General features: G+C 42.0%; 1 protein-coding gene across 8 annotated transcripts in view; it reads right to left on the minus strand.

Annotated features, from left to right (window-relative positions):
• The window catches only part of LRRC8B (leucine rich repeat containing 8 VRAC subunit B), a 59,207-nt gene that overhangs the window by 17,363 nt on the left and 23,857 nt on the right, over positions 1–17,987 (minus strand). For 4 of the 8 annotated variants that reach the window (XR_011558622.1, XM_070746608.1, XM_070746603.1 and 1 more), the window contains exons 2-3: positions 11,493–11,539; positions 1,800–1,931 (exon numbers count right to left, since the gene is read on the minus strand). The gene's annotated coding sequence lies outside the window, so the exon portion shown is untranslated. Of the gene's footprint in view, positions 1–1,780; positions 1,932–3,466; positions 3,675–11,492; positions 11,540–17,987 lie in introns of all 8 variants that reach the window. The other 4 variants (XM_070746609.1, XM_070746605.1, XM_070746604.1 and 1 more) reach the window with 3 other exon arrangements.

Raw genomic sequence — 17,987 nt, forward strand, 5'->3', positions numbered from 1 at the left:
CATCCCTCTGTCTGTCTGTCTGTCTGTCTGCCGGCTCCATGCTCAGAGGGGGAGGACGAGGAACAGGAGGAGGAGGAGGACCAGGCAGAGGGGGATGAGGAATGTTAGGACGAGGAGGAGGGGGAACAGCCTGAGACCCCCGGGGGGGGAGCTCTCCCCAGCAGCCTGGAGTCATTAGATGAGAACGCACAAGCCATCATAGATATGAGGCAGAGAAGGGCAGCATAACGAAGGGGACAATTAGCCAGGTATTTCCATCCCTAATAGGCAACAGCTGGGTTTGGGTGTGGTTCTCCTCAGAAAGGTTGAAAAGGCAGGCCCGCCCTTCCTGTATTGTGGAGAGTTATCTTTTGGGAGTCCTGTGACCTTGCTTCGATCCTTGGCGTCTCTGATTCTGGCTTGTGGCCTCGAAGGCTGAAAACTTGGGGGAGGCGTGGGTTTTATTATCTACAGTGGTGTGTGTGCCAGCAAAAAGCCTGTTGTATTGTCTGGCTGTCGTGACTCTTCTGTGAAGCTTCACAGCATTCCAGTTTGTAAGAACAGTTTTTGTTATCTGTGTTTGTTTTCAAAGATATAAAACGACTTTGCTTTTTACCAGTGTGTCTGGCTACTCTTTTTAGTTGGTGTTGGCGTCTGGGGGAACCCAGACAGAACACCATCCATCCATCCATCCATCCATATCAATACTTATGGCTGAAAGAAGCCAGGGAAAATTACAGGTACAAAAATACATTATATTTGATTTGATTACCACAAAAATATATTATATCTGAAGGCTAACAAAGGAAAGGTCCCAACCAGCAGAGATCTCTTTGAAGAGTACAGATGTATAGAAACAGGTGCTTTCCTACCTATAGTGCCATGCAATTTCTTTCTAGGTTATTCTTACATTGTACATTAAGATTTAAGGATACACTATGAAAAACGGTATGGTTTATCAGATCCTCATGAAGGATCAAGTCAGATCTGGGGGTCTAAAGGCAGATCCAAGCAAGTATTCAAATTGACTGATTTGATCCTCAAGATGATTGGATAAGCAACTCCCATTGTGAAGGCTGGTTCCACCATAGGATAGAGACAAATGTAATTATTAATCTCTTATCAGAAACACACAGAGAAAATCTCTACATGCCCATGTCACAAATTAAAGATGACAAAATGCTTTTCATTTCCTCTTACAACGGAGTTATAAAATATAACTTTCCAGGAAAATAATTTTCCTTTCTCCCTAAATATAATTCAATTAGTTGTTATAACAGCAGAAAGGCTACAACTAAAGATTAAATCCTTTAGTACCGTAGGTGCACATATTAGTTTTGACTAAAAGGAGTTTAATATGTGTTAAATGGGGAGAGGCAAGCACAATTCGCTTGTGATTTTAATTCCTTGGTTAGAATTCCAAAGCTGCTCTAATGTGCCAAATTACATCAAGCTTTAATGAAAAAAGTTACTTGCCTGGATATTCCAATGAAGGCAATGAGTCTGAACTTCAAAATGAATTTAGATTGGAGTGTCCAAATGTGACTGTGATCCCAATGAAATCCATATAGTAAAAAACATGATTTCACTTGACAAGGAACATGTCCTTAGAAGGTAAAACTACTGAAAAAAGGATCGAAAGTATAGCTGAAACAAGCTAGACTAGATTATATTACAGTAAATGGTTTGTCTGGAAATACAAACAAAGTGGAGAGAACGTTAAAGACGGTCCTCAATTTACAACCATATGTTTACTGACCATTCAAAGTTATTACAGCACTGGGGAAAAAAAGTGACTTACAACCAGTCCTAACACTTACAACCATTGCAGCATTTGTGGTGTTCAAAATTCAGGGGCTTGGCAGCCGGCATGTATTTATAGCAAGTGCAGCATCCTGGGGTCATGGGATCACCTTTTGCGGCCTCCTCAGCCAACTTCTGACATGCAAAGTCTATGGGGGGAAGCCAGATTTGCTTAACAAACATGGGAAAAGAATGGTGGTAAAGCCAGATGTGACTCACTTAACAACTGCCTTGCTTAGCAATGAAAATTCCGGTCACAATTGTTAAGTCAAGCACTACCTGTATTCGGAAATCTAGACACTTGTCTTGGAACAGTACTTTGCTTCCTCTCTTTTATGGCAGGGTTCAGAATAGAAATTGAACTAAAAAGTATCTAAAGCCACAAACTAGGGGACACCAGTCTTAAAAGAAACAAAATAAAATTATAATGAAAGAAAAGTAGTTCCTGAACACTTTTGTTGAAGCAATGCTATGTCGTCCATTTTGTTTAGTTCTAAAGGTTATTTTAAAAAAAAGAAGAATAGACCCATTTCATTCAATTTAATGTGTAATACAATTAATGGATCAGAACTCTTCCAAACAGCTTTTAGCTCATAAAAGCATAAAATCACTTCAAAGTTCTCTAACTGAATTGTGATTATGTTCCAAAATTGGACCATGGAGTATCTAAAATGATCTCAATAATTATCATATTTTGTTGACCTTTAGGTTGTAATCCTATTTGCATCTATCTAGATCACAGTGAATTCAAACTAAGAGTATATATAAAAACTTACTTTAATGTCAAGTCTACTTTTTGATATCAGTGTCAACATGTTTCAGGATTAATCCACAAAAATTGCAAACTACAGAGTCACCATTTACAATGCAGGCCAGCTTTCTAAGCAATATATTTTAAATATATATTGTTCACGCAAATAAAGTGTTCCCTCGACTTTCGTGGGTCCGACCTTCACGAAAAGTCTATACCACAGTTTTTCAAAAAATATTAATTAAAAAATACTTGGCAGGTTTTTTTCTATACCACGGTTTTTCCCGCCCGATGACGTCATACGTCATCACCAAACTTTCATCCGCCATTGTGATTGCCCAAAATCTCGGCCAATCAGCGTTGTTATCATTAATTGTTGTTAATATCATTAATTATGTTAATAATTTTTGCTAATAAATAACAAAATAAATAATTATTGTTAATAAATATCACGATCATTAAGTGTCTTATTCAATGGTGAGTACCAGTAATAATGGGGAGTAATAATCTAAATGGTTGTTAAGGGAATGGGAAATGGTAATTTAGGGGTTTAAAGTGTTAAAGGAAGGCTTGTGATACTGTTCATAGCCAAAAATGGTGTATTTACTTCCGCATCTCTACTTCACGGAAATTTGACTTCCGCGGGCGGTCTTGGAACACATCCCCCGCGAAAGTCAAGGGAACACTGTATTTAATACTGCCACATTTAGGAATAAGAATTTCTATATATGCTGTAGAGTAATAATTATAAACAATATAAGTTCAATTTTATCCAAATTGCCTTTACTAAAATGTATTTTCTTTACTATAAAAAATATGCTATGTTCAATTATTTCCTACTTATCATGTACTATCTGCATACTTTACAGATCTTTTTGGATATCTTCATGGTTTTGCTCTACAAACTGAGGTTACAATTCAGTATGCACTTACCTGAAACTAACTGTAATGTAGATTATTTCTGAATAGACATTTCTCAGGATGGATAGGTTTTAAGGCATAATGAAGATTGAGACCATGCTGGATTGTTTGTATTGGAGGATAGGTAGGTTATTGACATTTTATGTTGTCTTTGGGACCGCTCATGAGTTCTTTTAGTTTTTGTATTTTTTAAATTTCTAATTGTAAACCTCTCGATGGTCTATAAATTGTATGAATAAATAAAGACATAAGAAATAGAACTTGTTTTACAATTGGTTGGAAAGGAGAAAAATAATAATAATAACAAATAAATAAAATAAACACAAAGTGTAAATACTCAACTTATTAATAGAAATAGTATTTTGTATATAATATGAGACTATAACTGTAGTTATTGACTTGTAAAGAAAAGATACTATTGGAAAAAAGTATAGAAATATGTAACTTACGCAAAATGTATTAATATAAATCGTGGATACGAATTGCTGTAAGAGAACCCTAGGGGTTACCATATAGTTGTTAGTGTGTTGTTTAGTGTTTTTGTCTTTTGTTTTTGTTTGTGTTTTCTTCTTTTTCTGTTTTTTTGTTTATGTATTGTATTTTCTTTCTTTTTTAGTGTAAATATTTTCATAGAAATTATTTTTAAAAAAATAGAATCGAAAATTATTGAAAAGGTAATAACAATTTTTGTATTGAAAATTTATAAGACAGATAAAGTAATTGTGTTACTATTTTTTTATTGTTGATATGTTTATTATGTTTATTATTAATGTTGATAAATATGGCATTTCTACTTAAAATTGTGTCCAGACAACACACTGTTCAGATAGATATAGATTTTTTAATGTGATATAAAAATGTATTAATAAAACATATATTTAAATAAGAAAGAAATAGACTGTCCAAGGCTCTGAAAACTCTTCTAGAAATCCATAGGTAGTTCCTACACAGATGAGTTTCCACCAATAAGAAAGCAACTGTTTATTATTCTATTCTATTTTACTCTACCCTACTCTATACCATTCATTCATTCATTCATTCATTCATTCATTCATTCATTCATTCATTCATTCATTCATTCGATTTTTATGCCGCCCTTCTCCTTAGACTCAGGGCGGCTTACAACATGTTAGCAGTAGCACTTTTTAACAGAGCCAGTCTACTCCCCCAGAATCCGGGTCCTCATTTTACCCACCTCGGAAGGATGGAAGGCTGAGTCAACCTTGAACCGGTGATGAGATTTGAACCGCTGACCTTCAGATCTACAGTCAGTTTCAGTGGCCTGCAGTACAGCACTCTACCTGCTGTGCCACCCCGGCTCTATAATCCCATCCCACCCCACCCCATCATCTGACCCCTACCCCTATTTCCATCCCATCCCATCCACATTTATGCTTCAGCCTTCAGCCTAGAAGGCTGGTAGAACAATCTGTAAAAAATAGACCTCTGTTCAGGTTTATAATTTAAAAAGGCATGGCACAGAAGAAAACGGAATTTCAGACACCAGTTCTTCTTATTAATACTTAGTAATGATGGAAAAGTTAGTTTCCCAATTCTTTTACATGGCTTCTGTGAGGGGGACAAGGACAACTCAGCCAACTTACTGGGGCCAACTCGCTGGAGGACAACTCACTACAGGACAAGAGTTACACTAATATCGAGCAAATGGTGGAATAGAATCATTAAAGAAATGATGAAAAAAGAGGGACAAAATGAAATGTGAATGACAAAAAAAATTCTTTAAATTATTTTAAATATTTAAATTGAATTGTTGAATTGTCCCATAGTAAGTTGTCCTGCGGTGAGTTGGTTGCACCAAGTTGTCCCATTCCACTGTGAGGAGGGAAGTCCTGACTTATGGGTCGCAACCACAGTGAAGAGGGATGAAAGTCCAACATGTTTCTTTCTCAGAGGGTTGTTAAACTGGAGTGCTATTTCTTCTATATTGCAGAATACTAAAATGATTGATTCTGTATTGTCCCATTAATAACTTTGTAGTTGGTCTTTTATTATGTATTGTTTGATATTTTATTTAAATTATTATTAATTTCATTTTTTTATGTTTGGAGGGCACCCTAATTACTAAATGAGGAAACACAGGACACACGTTAAAGAAATAATATGTACAGTATTTCAAAGTTACAAATGAAAATTTAGTTATTATGCTGCCACTTTGAATAGTACCCTTCTGGTTAAATAAAACAGAAACATATTAATTTCTGATACCCCTTTCTGCATCTGCAAAAACAAAGCACAGGAATATATGCATTTAATAACCTGAAAGTTATCACTTGGCTGCTATTTTATAATATAGCAAGGAGCTAAGCCACCAAAAAAAAAGACTATATAATCAGGGAGCAAGATAAATCAGAAATACAGCCAACAAGATTAGATTTGTGCTTTGTTTACACAGTAATGGAAGTCTTAAATTTCCAGAACAGTGCTAAGACAATTTAATAGAAAGCAGGCCTTCATGTATATTGAAAATCCTCTTTTGTGTTATTTTCCATTCTCAAATATTTATTCATTCTACCTACCTACCTACCTACCTACCTACCTGCCTGTCTACTTATTTATCCATTCACCCACCCACCCACCCACCGATCCATCCGTCCATCCATCACAATCCATCAATCCATCCATCTCTGGCTATACATTTCTATATATCCATCTCTACCTCTCTATCTACCTACAGTAGACACATACGCATGGATTCCAAATTGCTTCATAATTGCATTATAACAGGGTACTGAGAGCCTATGATAACAAGTTTTAAATAAAAACTGGAGCAGCCAATCACAGTAACAAATTATGTTGCTGTTTCGTCTACGCTAGATAATGAAAGAACAATGGATTCTGACACGACCTTGCCTAAACTCCACAGGATATAGGTTAGACAGCAAAAAGGTGGTTAACACGATAACTTGTCAGTCACAGAAAGCAGATTTTGCAGATGGCTATCCTAGCAGGGGCTAATTCAAGAGGAAACCTTGAATAAAGTGTATTTGTAATCTTAACTTCCAGAAAACAAAGCACGTTAACTGAGATGACATTTAAGTTCTTCAAGAACTGTTCATTGCATACAAGATTAGAAGAGTATGTGATGACAAGCCTCTGAATGCAATTGCACAATATGTCAACTGCTGACTTTTACTGTTTGAAGATCAACAAAATGTAGGATCAAATCCTAGTAACTTTTATACATCAAAATATGTAAATACAAACAGTACATATTTTTAGTCTAACTTGTCAGTTCTTGAAAAATTTGTTGTAAACACGTTAAAACAGAAATGAATAAAATCTTGTTATAATGTATTTAATATTTTATGTGCCATTTAGTGGGGAATTCAATAGGATAAGGAATGATCAATTGCCTTAAATGCTATTTAACATTAGTTCATCAACACATTTTAGTAATAAAGACTGTAATCTTTGGCTGAAATTCTTGCATTATTTACTGAAATACTCCAAATGCTAATTATTTGTATAGAAATGTATTGCTGAATTAATGGATGCTACACAGTACTCAATTTTTTAATTAAATCAATGAAACACATGTTCATACAGATATAATCTACCTAAGGAAGAACCACAGCCTAATTCAGTTGTGTTCAACCTGCAGCCAGTGGGCTGCAAGTGACTCTGGATAGCGGCCCATCCAGATTATAATTAAAATATTTTTAAAATAAAGGAAGTTTGTTATTTATATATAATAATTATTTATATTTTATATGTGGCCCAAGACAATTTCACATTTCACTCACTGTGGCCCAGACAAGCCAAAAGGTTAGATGGTCACAATGTAAACAATGGCCTGATAAATGAAATCTGAATCGAGAAGAGGAATGGGAATGGAGAAAGCATCTCAGAAGGGACTTTCCCTGGTTTTCTTGAAAGTAAAGGTGGGGGAGGTCCTTTCAGACTTGCAAGATTCTGTTACTGTACTCTTACAATAAAGGAATACATGGTTTTAGTTGTCTGTCTAGGCCATGAGTAGGCAAAGTTGGCTCTTCTATGATTTGTGGACTTCCAGAATTCCTGAGCCAGTCATGCTAGCTCAGGAATTCTGGGAGTTGAAGTCCAGATGATATAAAAGAGCCAACTTTGCCTACCCCTGGTTTAAGCTACCTTGAAGGGCGGTGTCAACATGTGACATATTGCAATGTTTTTCCCCCCTCGTGGCGCTGGGGTGAGTGTGGTCTGCATGTGATTATTTGAAACTTGATGGGAGAAGGCAAGGATAACCCCCTCCTACATTCTACTATGAAAACCATGCAGACAAATAATGTAAAGTTATATGGGTTGGATGGCACTCAACATACTATCAAGGAAGTGCTGTGGATGTTTTGGAGCACTAATAGTGTTTACAACATGTCTAGATTAAAACATGTGAGATGTCTAATTGCTGATATTAGGGAAAAATCTGATGCTACAAAGATAGAATTATATGGTATATATAGTATATACTGTAAGAAGCATGAGCAAGGGAAGGATCAATGCAGTGAAAGATGGATCAACTGCCCATTGACATTTCAGACATCAATAAATTGGAATTATCTAGAAATTTTATTTATTTATTTATTATTTAGATTTGTATGCCGCCCCTCTCCGAAGACTCGGGCGGCTCACAACAAGATAGAACAAATCATAAATAGATTTAAAAGAACCCCATATACTAACAGACACACACACAAGCATACCATGTATAAATTGGACAGTCAGAAGCTAGTACTGTTCATTATTCAGAACACAGAAAACAAAGAAGCCATAAAAGCATTGCTTTCAACACAGCGAAAGTACTGCGAAGACAGCACTTGGATATCATGAGATCAAAGGTGGAATAATATTAATTAGATTTGGAGACATCCCTTAGTATAACCATTATCAAAGTTTATGCTCCAAACACTAATGCAGAAGAAAAAGAGGTTCATGAATTTTATGATTCAGGTTTAACCTGAAATTAGCAAAATATGCAAGCAACATGGGCTACTTACGGTTGGGAGATTGGAATGGTAAAGTTAGTAAGCAGGAAAACATGCTTGGACTACATGGGCTAGGAAATAGAAATGAAGCAGGAGATGGCTTCATCCGTTTCTGCCCATTCAATGAATTTTTCATTACTACTAAGTCTTCAAATAATACAAACACCTATATACATCGACATAACCAGATGGAGTACAGAATCAAACATACTGCTTCTAGAAGGAGATGGAAAATTATAATAATAATTTATTAGTAATGTCAGTAATAATAGCAAAGATAAGCCTAGCAGCTGGCCTTGGCACAGGGTCTACAGCACATATACACTATTTTCAAAGAGAACAACAGAAACTAGTTTGAGGTCCTGAACAGCTTAATCAGGAACCAGATGAACTGTGGCAATGAAATCACAGAGGTTGTCAAGGAGAAATGTGAAAGGAGTCTGCTAAAGACCAAGAAAGGGAAGAAAGTAAATTGGATTACAGAACAGATGGTGGATATTGCAAAGAGAGGCAGAAGCCAAGGGGGGAAAAAAGTTCTCAGGAAAAAAGTTAACAAAATTTCAGAATGTTAGAATAGAGGAAAAAATTGGCATTACGATAACATCTATAAAGTAATTGAAGATGGAAATAAATATAGAAAAGAAAGGAAGTCTTGCAAAAAATATCTGAACCTTGAAGGATGTCCCAATCATGAAATAATATACTAAAAGAAAAGCAGTAATATAGCCACACAGAAAAAAGGAAGAATACTGAAATATGTACAAGGAGTATCAGCATTCAATGGAAGATATCCCCTATTTACAATATTTCTACAACTAGAAACTGAAATTAGATCAGCAATCTGGTCACTAGTACACAAATTATCTGAATAAATATTAATATTTGGTAAACAAGACAAGAATAAGTAAAATTCTAACCAAACTATGCACAGAAAATCAGGAGAATGACAGATTGGAAGAAGTCAATCCATATGCTAATAACAAAGAAAGGAGACTTAAACAGAATGTGCAATGTGCAATCTATCATACTATATTCTCAATTTCACATACTGGCAAAATAATGCTCAATATTATCCAATACATATTGAGAGTCCTACACAGAAATGGAGATGCTCAAGATGGCATTAGAAAAGACCAAAGAACATGAGATGTTATTGCTGATGTATGTTTTATAATTGAGGAAGCAAATTAATATTTTTAAAAATTCAGCAGGTACTTCATTGATTATAGGAAAGACAACTGGGTCAAACTGTGCGAAGTCTTTAGGAAAATTGGAATCCCAGAATATCTGATTGTCCTCATGTAGAATTTATAGACAGAATAGGAAGCCAGTGTTCAGATGGTACATTGTAAAACGGACTAGCCCCAGATCAGCAAAGAAAGGAGATAAGGCTACATTATACAGTCTCCCCTTTTCTATTCTGGATGTACATTAAGGGGATTTGGATTGGAGGAATATAAATTTGGTTTTAAAATTTCAGGAACAAACCTCAACGATCTGTACTATACTGATATTACTCCACTATTTGAAAAATAAATGATCAAGAAGGTCTAGTAATAAAAGAAGCTTCATTACTAGAAGACAGCGCAAAATGGGGTTAGGTTTAAACATAAAGAATACCAAATTACTGATAACCACAAAGAGAATTGATAGTGAAATATTAAAATGGTGGACAGCTTCTATCCTTTGAAGATGGGCTATGAAAAGAAAAAAAAACAGAACTCAAGAAACATGCCACAGGGTAGCATTTGATAGATAAACAATGAGGGTCTTAAGAAACATATTCCGATACTGTGGTGCAGTATGTCTGAACCACAAGGAATTGTTCAGGCAAAGGTTTTCTTTGTGACCTTTTATAAAAGTGAAAACTAGACTTTGAAGAAACAGAGAATAGAAAAGAGCATTGATTCTTGAATACAATTCTTGAATAGATTCTTCAAATTTGATTTTTAAGAACTCTCGTCAAAATACCACTAAGGAAACAAACAGGTGGATCAAAGCACATATCAAACCAAAATTCTCACTTAAGTATAAACAAATAGGCTCAAATGGTCATAATTTGAATATATTACCGGTATGTAAAGAGTTTTAATTCTCTGGAGAAGATGAAGGAAAGAGCAAAGTGGATGGACACAATTACAGTGGTGATTGGTGTCCCAGTAGAACAGTGTTTCCCAACCTTGGCAACTTGAAGATATCTGGACTTCAACTCCCAGAATTCCCCAGCCAGCAAATGCTGGCTGGGGAATTCTGGGAGTTGAAGTCAGGATATCTTCAAGTTGCCAAGGTTGGGAAACACTGCAGTAGAAGACCTGAAAGTCAGGATGAGAACATATCACCCTGGAGAAGGTCTATGTCAGTGATGGTGAACCTATGGCACACATACCACAGGTGGTATGCGGAGCCATATCTGAGGACGCGCAAAGCACATGCACACACTGACCAACTGATTTTCAGCCTTCTTTGCGGCTGTTTTTGCTCTCCTCAGGCTTCAGGAAAGCCTCCTGAATCCTGGGTATGGCGAAAAACGGGCCAATGGGAAGTTCATTTTTGAACTTCCGGTTGGGCTGTTTTCCCCTGAGCGAAAAACATCCCGACAGGCCTACCGGAAGTCTGGAGGCTTCAGTGAGGCCTGTGTGCATGCACAGGAGGGGAGGCCATTGTATTATGGGAATGGTCAGGCATACACACGCTATCGCTCGTGCACGCACTCTTTTGATATCCAAGCCGAAAAAGGTTTGTCATCACTGGTCCATGTGATCACTAAGAGTTAGACACCAATATGGCACAGAGACAATCAATACCTAAAACTGTTCCACAAACACATCTAGCAAGAATCAAAGGGTTGTTATTATTAAATCAATTTTTTTGGTCAGCTCCAGAAATTTCTAAGGCATGATCATTTAAATCTGGAAATACCATCGACATCAGAGTAGGTGACACAAGCTTCAGTTTTTAACTCTGAACTCTGCTTATATTTAGGCATATAATTTAAATTAATCTATTAAGCAAACAATAGTTAAAGTAGCCAGGTAAGATAATTAGCATGTTCTTACCTGCCAATTGCCAGTCAGATATAATTCCTTCTGGAGCTTGACAGTTCCTGCAGAGACATTGTTCAAAGAGTTACTGCATATTTACAATACAAAATTATAGAACAAGAAAAGCTGATGAGAGTCCTGTAATCTGAACTCTCCAATTATGGTTAATAAGATTTAAATACCAATCTCAGCATGCCTGAAAAATATTTAATCCAAGGCACCATCTAGTGGCATGGTTTAATCACAGCATTTGTTTCTGCTAAACCCCAAAATTCTATTTCAATTCTTAAAAAACTTTAAATATACCATAGATTAAATACCACTACATTTCTATCACACATACATCTCTCAATATACAGCCAGCTGTATCCAAGATATAGGCTTGGATATAACACAAGATATAACACTCTACCAGTATCAAGCACATCTTGACTAATTTGAAAAAGTCCATTCTAAGTGGATACATGAAGTTACTGCTTCAAACGGACAATCTTATTATCTAGTTCTTGTTGACAGTGGCTGAGCCATATTTTGTATAGGACTCTGTGACTGAGCAGAATTGATAAACGTGTTAGCAGATCTATTGAAATTCTTTTAGAAAATGTACTTTATATGCAGCTTTCTGTATTAATCAATATTTATTATTAGATAATTTACTGTTCAATAAAATTTCATCTTGGATTCATTGTTGTTGTTTTTCACTGTTGGCAAAACTTTTTAAAAAACTGCTTAAAAACTTTTTTTCAACTGGGTATTTTACAGTTGAAAGAAATCTAGTTTTGGGTGTGCTGAAGGAAGTCAAACTACTCTAATCTAACGAAAGCTGTCATTGATAAGTGGTGGATTCAGTTGGGCTACAAGGACAGATTCTCAGAGAAACAGAAGGAAAAGGTCCTCCTCATTTTTCCAAAACAGAACAAAAATTTCTTTCATGAATTGCAACCTTTTATTTATATATTTTAATAATTTTTTAAAGTATATGAACTGGGAAAACCTCTGCGCAGGATTATTGAAAATATCAGATCATTACATTCCCACATACAGGTACAGTAATACCTCATGATACGAACTTAATTGGTGCAAGGAGGAGGTTCGTATGACGAAAGGTTCGTAAGACGAAACATTGTTTCCCATAGGAAACAATGTAAAGTCAATTAATCCGTGCAACCAAAAAAAAACCCCGCAAAAAAACTGCTTTCGGCAACTGCTGGGAAGCCGGGCGGCTGTTTTAAAAGGTGACAGCCGGCCTGGGGGGCTTCCAAGCACCCCCCTGAACCCCGAACCCGGGTTCGGGGGATGCTGGGAAGCCCCCCAGGCCGGCTGCGACCTTTTAAAAGAGCCGCCCCGCTTCCCAGCTGTCTCCTGAAGCCGAACACGGAAGTTTGTACGTGCGTCTTCTCTGATTTCCTCCCTCCCTCCTGGCCTCCCTCCTCCTCCTCCTCCTGTATTCCGCCTCCCTCCCAGCCTCCGGGCCACATTCTCTGCGCCGCCGGCCGGCTGTCATCTTCTAAAGAAGCAAGAAGAGGAGGAGGAGCTGGGCGCCTTCCTCCACCACCACCGGGGCCCACCTCCTCCTCCTCTTCTTGCTTGTTTAGAAGATGACAGCCAACCGGCGGCGCGGAGGCTGGGGATGGTGTGCGTGTGTGGAAAGGGTCAGCGGGAGAACTGGGGGGAGCCGTGGCCACTGCCCCGTAGAAGGGACCCGGCTGGGACGCTCCCGAAGGTGTAGGCTGGGGTCTTTCCAGGAGTGCAAGCAGCAGGCGTGGGCTGGGGTCCCCCCAGTTCTCCCACGGACCTCTTCCACACATGCGATCTTCCGGGACGGCGAGGCTCAGTGACGGAAGGCAGCCACCTGGCCCGGGAGGCATGGCTTGATCCGCTGAGCCTGGCCAGCCCAAAAGATCGCAGCCCGTGTTGCCTGCGGCGGCGAGGGAACCCAAGCTGAGAGCAGCATCACCGCGGCTCCTGGCTTGGCCTCCCTCGCCGCCGCAGGCAACAGGGGCTGCGATTTTCCGGGCGGCCAGGCTCAGCGGATCAAGCCGTGCCTCCCGTCACTGAGCCTCGCCGGCCCGGAAAATCGCAGCCCGTGTTGCCTGCGGCTGCGAGGGAAACCGAGCCAGGAGTCGCGGTGATGCTGCTCTCGGCTTGGCTTCCCTCGCCGCCGCAGGCAACAGGGGCTGCGATTTTCCGGGCGGCCAGGCTCAGCGGATCAAGCCGTGCCTCCCAGATCAAAGCCGTGCCTCCCGTCACTGAGCCTCGCCGGCCCGGAAAATCGCAGCCCGTGTTGCCTGCGGCTGCGAGGGAAATCGAGCCAGGAGCCGCCCTGATGCTGCTCTTGGCTTGGCCTCCCTCGCCGCCGCAGGCAACAGGGGCTGCAATTTTCCGAGCCGGCGAGGCTCAGCGGATCAAGCCGCGCCTCCCAGATCAAGCCGCGCCTCCTGTCACTGAGCCTCGCCGGCCCGGAAAATCGCAGCCCGTGTTGCCTGCGGCGTCGAGGGAAACCGAGCCAGGAGCCGCGGTGATGCTGCTCTCGGCTTGGGCTCCCTCGCCGCCGCAGGCAACAGGGGCTGCGATTTTCCGGGCCGGCGAGGCTCAGCGGATCAAGCCGCGCCTCCCGTCACTGAGCCTCGCCGGCCCGGAAAATCGCAGCCCGTGTTGCCTGCAGCGTCGAGGGAAACCGAGCCAGGAGCCGCGGTGATGCTGCTCTCGGCTTGGGCTCCCTCGCCGCTGCAGGCTACAGGGGTTGCGATTTTCCGGGCGGCCAGGCTCAGCGGATCAAGCCGCGCCTCCCAGATCAAGCCGTGCCTCCCGTCACTGAGCCTCGCCGGCCCGGAAAATCGCAGCCCGTGTTGCCTGCGGCTGCGAGGGAAACCGAGCCAGGAGCCGCCCTGATGCTGCTCTTGGCTTGGCCTCCCTCGCCGCCGCAGGCAACAGGGGCTGCAATTTTCCGAGCCGGCGAGGCTCAGCGGATCAAGCCGCGCCTCCCGGATCAAGCCGCGCCTCCTGTCACTGAGCCTCGCCGGCCCGGAAAATCGCAGCCCGTGTTGCCTGCGGCGTCGAGGGAAACCGAGCCAGGAGCCGCGGTGATGCTGCTCTCGGCTTGGGCTCCCTCGCCGCCGCAGGCAACAGGGGCTGCGATTTTCCGGGCCGGCGAGGCTCAGCGGATCAAGCCGCGCCTCCCGTCACTGAGCCTCGCCGGCCCGGAAAATCGCAGCCCGTGTTGCCTGCAGCGTCGAGGGAAACCGAGCCAGGAGCCGCGGTGATGCTGCTCTCGGCTTGGGCTCCCTCGCCGCCGCAGGCAACAGGGGTTGCGATTTTCTGGGCCGGCGAGGCTCAGCGGATGAAGCCGCGCCTCCCGTCACTGAGCCTCGCCGGCCCAGAAAATCACAGCCTGTGTTGCCTGCGGCTGCGACGGAAACTGAGCCAGGAGCCGCGGTGATGCTGCTCTCGGCTTGGCTTCCCTCGCCGCCGCAGGCAACAGGGGCTGCGATTTTCCGGGCCGGCGAGGCTCAGTGACGGAAGGCCCGGGAGGCGCGGCTTGATCCGCTGAGCCTGGCCAGCCCGAAAGATCGCAAGGCACGTTGCCTGCGGCGGCGAGGGAAACCAAGCTGGGAGTAGCGGCGACGCTGCTCCGGTTGCCTGGTCCTCTCCTGCCTCCCACGCTGATGTTCCCCGCTGCGTCGGGCGCCGCCAGCCCCGAGTCGGACGCACCCTCGCCGCGGCGCCCAGCCGCTGCCCGCCCCGTCCTAGCCGGAGCCTGAGCCGGGCCCGCTCGGTCACGCCTCGCCCGCCGCCCGCCCGATCCTGCGCCTCCTGCTTCCCCCCCCAAGCCAAAAATACAAAGGCGGTCTGCCGCCGCCCGCGGAGCAATGGGAAACTGAAGCCGCTGGCGGTTTCAGACTCCGTTTGCTCCATGCTGCTCCGCCCTGCCTGTCATGCGGCGGCAGACCGTCTTTGTGTTTTTTGCTGAGGGGGGAGCAGGAGGACCTTCCTGACTCCCTTCCCCAGCGCCGGACCTCCTGCCTTCCCTCCCAGCCAAAAGCCTCCGGAATGCCGAACCCAGAAGTTCGGGTTTGGCGTTCGTAAGATGAAAAACGTTCGTAAGAAGAGGCAAAAATTTTCTGAACCCCGGGTTCGTATCACGGGTTGTTCGTAAGACGAGGGGTTCGTATCTTGAGGTACCACTGTACTGTGTTTCCCCAAAAATAAGACACTGTCTTATATTAATTTTTGCTCCAAAAGTTGTGCTACGTCTTATTTTCGGGGGGTGTCTTATATTTCTCAAATAAGACAAATTCACAGGCAGAAAAGCTGACACCCCCAAAGAAAGTGTACCGTACGGTACACTGATTACGGTACGGTACCTGTCAGTATGGCACCCACACACACAAATGACGGCACTTATATGGTACAACAGTATACTTCTGCTATTGCAGCTTCCGGCCACCAGAGGAACTACAGTCTATGCACTGTAGTGGAGACTGTAATGGCGGTTAGACAGCAGCAGACTGTGTCTGCTGTACTGGATAGTACAAAGTGATGGAAGGGGCCAGCAGGGGACACCACATTATTACGGTACCGCTATGAACAGCTTTGAATGGTACCGTATGTTTTCCCACCATACCGTATGTAAACTTGACTATGCCTTATTTTCGGGGGGTGCCTTATATTAGCAAATTCTGCAAAACCTCTGACATGCCTTACTTTCAGGGTACGTCTCATTTTCGGGGAAACAGGGTAGTAACAGAGCCAATGAGGGATCACAGGACAAAGCCAACTATTTACTAAAGTCTACCTAAATGTCAGGGCTATGCGACTACTGCTATATAAATCTTCAATCTATGTTTGAATTATTACAGATGGTGATTAAAATTCTACAACCCACTAGAATAATTAAGGCTGTGTTGTGAACCACCAGCAGCCCATGCAGCTGGTAGCGGATCCCATCCGAGATGAAGCCAATGAGATGATGTACAAGCATCCTGTGCAGCTGGCACCCGAAGGAGGCTGGCAAGGAATCGGTGCCCAAGGCAGAGGTTCAGACAGTGCCTTTGGAACCTCCAACACAGTGAAGGGCTACCAAACTTTTTACTACCACACTATGGGCGTGGCTTATGCAGGACACCCTGCATTTTCTTTCAACTTCTTTCAGTGCAAATTGGGTGCTCTGGGGTGGAGCTCCATTTTTGCTACCCCACTGTGTTCCCCCCCTCCCGTCCAGGCAGTCGCCCACCCCTGCTCCAGCACCTCACAGAAGAGATGAGGCCGAAAAGGAGGAGCCTCTTCTTAATGCACAAGCACGCAGAGCTGCCAAAATGAAAGAATGGCTACTCAGAAGGAGGTCTCTTCAGGAGTATGTTTGGGGCTAACTGGCCACTCCCCAAGCCTACTTAAGGAATGACTGGGATGGAAAAAACTCTGCAGGAAACAACTCATTTGATCATTTGTTCATTTGTGTGCCTCTTGTTTAGAAAACCTCTGCTCGCCCTATCTGTTTTGGCTTCTGTTTTGTGGACTGATTCCAGGCCTCTTGCCAACCTCCCTAAGCTTTCTGCAATATCCAGGGCTAATTACTTACCTTTGCTTTCTGACTTTGTGAATTTATGCCAGCTGTTAATGCCATATAATTAACAGCTTTTTTTTTCAAGAAAAGACTGATGTAAGATTTATTTGTGTGTGAACACTACTAAGCCAGTTTATTAGTAGTGGTTAATCAATTAAATATAGGTTTGAACAAACTGAGTGTGTGCTACATTTTCTCTGGTCTGCTGGGGCAAAACAGGCCACTAAATAATTGTACAGTAAACATTAGTGTGATTCAGATAAAAGAATAACTATAACAACAAAGCCAGTTTGGTCTAGTGGTTAGGACATTTTAATTAGAAACTAGAAAATTGTGAATTCTGGTCTCCACTTAGGTATGAAATATTGACTTTGGGCCAATCACTCTTTCCTAGCTCAACTCACTTCACAGGGTGGTTGTTGTGGAGAAAATAGGAGGAGGAGGAAGGAATATAGAGTAAGGCTTGAGTTTTTCTTAAAAATAATAAACTGCAGGGGGGAAATACCCTCCTAAAATAAAAGCAAATATCTGCAACCTCAATTTGCTATTTTTAACTATTGTTAATCAACTAAAAACCATTTTAGATTTTCAGACCACAGATTCTCATCTACTGGGCCATGGCCTGGTACTATTCTGTGGCCTGTTAGGAACCAGGCCGCACAGCTGGAGGGGAGTAGCAGGCAAGGGAGAGAAAACAACACCATCTCCCTCCCCTGGTCTGTGGAAAAACTGTATTTCACAAAACTAGTGCCAAAAATGTTGGGAGTCACTGCCCAAGACATTTATCAACAGATCCTTAGCCACATTCATAGACTCCTGACATAATTTTAATATTTACAGCTGCTAGCCACAACCACCTAATTTTTGTACTACTTTGCAGAGGAATACATATACTGTAGTTCTTGATTTACAACCATTCATTTAGCAAATGTTCCAAGTTACGACAG

Source organism: Erythrolamprus reginae, chromosome 3, assembly GCF_031021105.1.
Source record: "Erythrolamprus reginae isolate rEryReg1 chromosome 3, rEryReg1.hap1, whole genome shotgun sequence".
NCBI classification, from domain to species: domain Eukaryota; kingdom Metazoa; phylum Chordata; class Lepidosauria; order Squamata; family Dipsadidae; genus Erythrolamprus; species Erythrolamprus reginae.